Source organism: Mirounga leonina, unplaced genomic scaffold, assembly GCF_011800145.1.
Source record: "Mirounga leonina isolate KUSES-001 unplaced genomic scaffold, KU_Mleo_1.0 Mir_108, whole genome shotgun sequence".
Classification (NCBI taxonomy): domain Eukaryota; kingdom Metazoa; phylum Chordata; class Mammalia; order Carnivora; family Phocidae; genus Mirounga; species Mirounga leonina.
This window is the reverse complement of record NW_023270237.1, coordinates 743,276-747,519: the sequence shown is the minus strand read 5'-3', so window position 1 is coordinate 747,519 and position 4,244 is coordinate 743,276. Positions and strand designations below refer to the sequence as shown.

General features: G+C 40.8%; 1 pseudogene; it reads left to right on the top strand.

The window, feature by feature from the left end:
• The first annotated feature begins 456 nt into the window (after nt 1-456).
• Nucleotides 457-2,206, top strand: LOC118019285 (annotated as a pseudogene).
• The last annotated feature ends 2,038 nt before the right edge of the window (nt 2,207-4,244 follow it).

The following is a 4,244-nucleotide window of genomic DNA, read 5'->3' as shown; positions in this document are numbered from 1 at the left end:
AAGAATTGTGAACACTCCATTATAATTCTCTCTCCCTTAAAGCAATTAAAATATTAACTGTCCCAACCCCTTCTTCCAAACAGTGACATCCTCTTACAGAACTTTCTGCCACATCAAAAGCAATATTTTTTTAATTCCATAGCTTCGATCTATTTCTTTATCCCATTGTTCTGAATAATGAACATATTGTCATTGCCCAGAGTACTTTTAATTATTGGACCACCTCTTCTAAACTTAAGCTTTCTTGATTCTTGGATATCTAGGAGCTGAAAGGTAAACTTTCTTGTTTTCATTTCATTTCAACACCCTCCAGAGTGTGAAGAGAAGATGGGACTCTCTGGTGGTATTTGTGAGTGCTGCTCTTTTCCTGCTGATGATTATGAGTCTGAGGCTGCTTATGATCCCTATGCTTGCCAGGGCAATTATGATATGCACACAGGAGATCCAAAGCAGGATCTGGCTTATGAACATTAGTATGAACATTAGACCTATCAGGTGATCCTCAAAGTAATCAAAAACTTCATCTAGTATTTCCACAAAGCCATCTCCGATCTGATTGACCAGAAGGTGTATGAGTTGCAGGCCAGCCACGTGTCCAGTAATGTCATTGACCAAAAGTTGTATGAGATCGAGGACATCTGTGACAGATGAACCAAGCTGACTGAAAGATCTTCAAGAATACACCCTGGCCTGAGACTGAAGCCCTTGTTCCACAGGTTGGCAACAGTGCTGTCTTCCTGATTTTGTACAAAGAATTATATTACAGGCAGGTATATGCCAATGTCAGTGAGGGACCCTCCTTGGAGCAGCGGTCTGAATCCTATTACAACTACTTCAATCTCTTCAAAGACATTCTTAATGCTGATGGTCCTGTTCCCCTTGAACTACCCAACCTGTGGTTCTGGGATAACATCAATGAGTTCATCTATCAGTTCAGTATTTCAGTCAGTACTGCTGTAAGACTGACAAGAAGTCAGAGGAGGAGATTGACTTCCTTTGTTCTAGTTCCAAAATCTGGAATGTTTATAGTGCCCTCAATGTTCTTCACTTCCTGGTAGACAAGTCCAACATTAACTGAAAGTTGGAGGGGTACACAAGTGGAGGTGACTCTGAGAGTGTGGCTGGGGAGTATGGACAACACTCCTTATATAAGAAGTCTGGCTACTTCAGCCTGGTGGGTCTTCTGTATCTGCATTCCCTATTGGGATTTTACCACCAGGTCATCAAGGTGCTGGAGAATATCAAACTGAACAAGAAGAGCATGTATTTTTGTGTGCCTAAGTGCCAGGTCACCACATACTATAACATCAGTTTTACATATTTGATAATGTGTTGCTACCAGGATGCTATCCGGATCATTGCCAACATCCTCTTCTATATCCAGAGGACCCAAGAGTATGTTTCAGAGGACCACATATAAGTATGAGATGATTAACAAGTAGAATAAGCAGATGCATGTGCTGCTGGCCATCATCCTCACTATGTACTCCATGCAAATTGACAAGAGCATTCACCTCCTGCTATGGGAGAAATACAGAACCACAGGTCTATGAGGAAGTTTTAAGATACTCCTGTCCCAAATTACTGTCACCTGTAATGCCCAACTATGGCCATGTGCACCCCAACTACACCAGGAAACCTTCTTGGAGCAGATGAAGGTGTTTTCTGATGAAGTGCAGGAGCAGGCTTCCTCAAGCTCTACACCACCATGCCTGTGGACAAGCTGGCTGGGTTCCTGGACCTCACAGAGTGGGAGTTCCATGTCAGCTCCTTGTCTTCAAACACAAAATGAAGAACCTGGTGTGGACCAGGGTCATCTCTGCCCTAGATGGCAAATTTCAGTCAGTCTCTGAGGTTTAATTCTGCATTGGTAAGGACATGATCTATATTGCAGACACCAAGGGTGCCAGGCCCTATGGGGATTTCTTCATCTGGAAAATACACAAATCTGAGGAGCTCAGTCAAACCCTGAAGAAGATGGGGCAGAGACCCTGAGTTACATTCACATTCTTGTTAGGAACCTATTTTGATGTCTTTGTAGGTGGGGTGTACTTTTTTACCATGAGCCCTTACCTAGATCAGACATCAGCCATTCCACTGAGTTGAAGTTTATTTGAATTAAGGACTGAAATGTTTTAAATAGGCCTCAGTAAAGGATCTTCTTTGGAAAAAGAGAGAGAGAATATGGGAAATGTATTGCCCTAGAACTATACCTGCCACGCTCTCTAGCTTGAGCAGCCCTAACATCTGTTTGCATTTTCCCTGTGGTCAAGGACCCAGGTCTCTGCTGCTGCCATCTCTCCTGCTACTGACTTCAGGTCCTGATGAATCAGCTGGTCTTGATCCTTCAGTATCTCTTGAGCATGTCACATTAGTGCACTGCTCATTCCCATACTGTATACCAGTTCTTTATAGATCTTGGATACTAGCCCTTTATCTGTTATGTTATTTGCAAATATCTTCTACTATTCCGTGGGTTGTCTTTTCATTTTTTGACTGTTTCCTTTGCTGTGCAGAACCTTTTTATCTTGATGAAGTCCCAATAGTTCATTTTGTTTTTCTTTCCCTTGTCTTTCGAGATGTGTCTTACAAGAAGTTGCTGTGGCCGAGTCTTTTGGTTTTCCACATAAAGTATCATATCGTCTGCAAAGAGTGAGAGTTTGACTTCTTCTTTGCCAATTTGGATGCCTTTGATTTCTTTTTGTTGCCTGATTGCTGTGGCTAGGACTTCTAATACTGTGTTGTCAAAATCCTAGAGAAGAACACAGGCAGTAACCTCTTTGACCTCTTCTCTAGGATTTTGGTGGATTCCTGACTCACATTTAAGTCTTTTATTCATTTTGAGTTTATCTTTGTGTATGGTGTAAGAAAGTGGTCCAGTTTCATTCCTCTATGTGTGGCTGTCCAATTCTCCCAGCACCATGTATTGAAGATACTGTCCTCTTCCCATTGGATATTCTTTCCTGCTTTGTCAAAGATTAGTTGACCATAGAGTTGAGGGTCCATTTCTGGATTCTCTGTTCTGTTCCATTGATCTATGTGTCTGTTTTTGTGCCAGTACCATACTGTCTTGATGATTACAGCTTTGTAATATAGTTTAAAGTCTGGCATTGGGATGCCTCCAGCTTTGGTTTCCACATCTATGAAGATTGAATTTGACTTCTTTCCCAATTTGAATACCTTTTATGTCTTTTTGTTGTCTGATTGCTGAGGCTAGGACTTCTAGTACTACGATGAACAGCAGAGGTGAGAGTGGGCATCCCTCTCATGTTCCTGACCTTAAGGGAAAAGCTCTCAGTTTCTCCTCATTGAGAATGATATTCGCTGTGGGCTTTTCATAGATGGCTTTTATGATAGTGAGGTATGTTCCCTCTACCCCTACACTGTGGAGAGTTTTAATCAAGAAAGGATGCTGTACTTTGTCAAATGCTTTTTCTGCATCAATTGAGAGGATCTTGTCCTTTTATTTTGTGATGTATCACGTTGATTGATTTGCGAATGTTGAACGACCCTTGCAGCTCAGGAAAAAATCCCACTTGGTCGTGGTGAATAATCCTTTTAATGTACTGTTGGATCCTATTGGCTAGGATCTTGGTAAGAATTTTAGCCTCCATGTTCATTAGGGATACTGGTCTGTGATTCACCTTTTTGATGGGGTCTTTGTCTGGTTTTGGGATCAAGGTAATACTGGCCTCATAGAATGAGTTTGGAAGTTTTCCTTCCATTTCTATTTTTTGAAAGAGCTTCAGAAGAATAGATATTAGTTCTTCTTTAGATGTTTGGTAGAATTCCCCCTGGGAAGACATCTGGCCCTGGACTATTGTTTGTTGGGAGATTTTTGATGACTGCTTCAATTTTCTTGCTGGTTATGCATCTGTTCAGGTTTTCCGTTTCTTTGTGTTTCAGTCTTGGTAGTTTATAAGTTTCCAGGAATGCATCCATTTCTTCCAGATTGCTTAATTTATTGGCATATAGTTGCTCACAATGTGTTCTTAAAATTCTCTGTATTTCCTTGGTGTTCGTCGTGATCTCTCCCCTTTCATTCATGATTTTATTAATTTGGGTACTTTCTCTTTTCTTTCGGATAAGTCTGGCCAGAACTTTGTCGATCTTATTAATTCTTTCAAAGAACAAGCTTCTAGTTTCATTGATCTGTTCTACTGTTCTTCTGGTTTCTATTTTATTGATTTCTGCTCTAATCTTTATTATTTCTCTTCTCCTGCTTGGTTTAAGATTTATTTGCT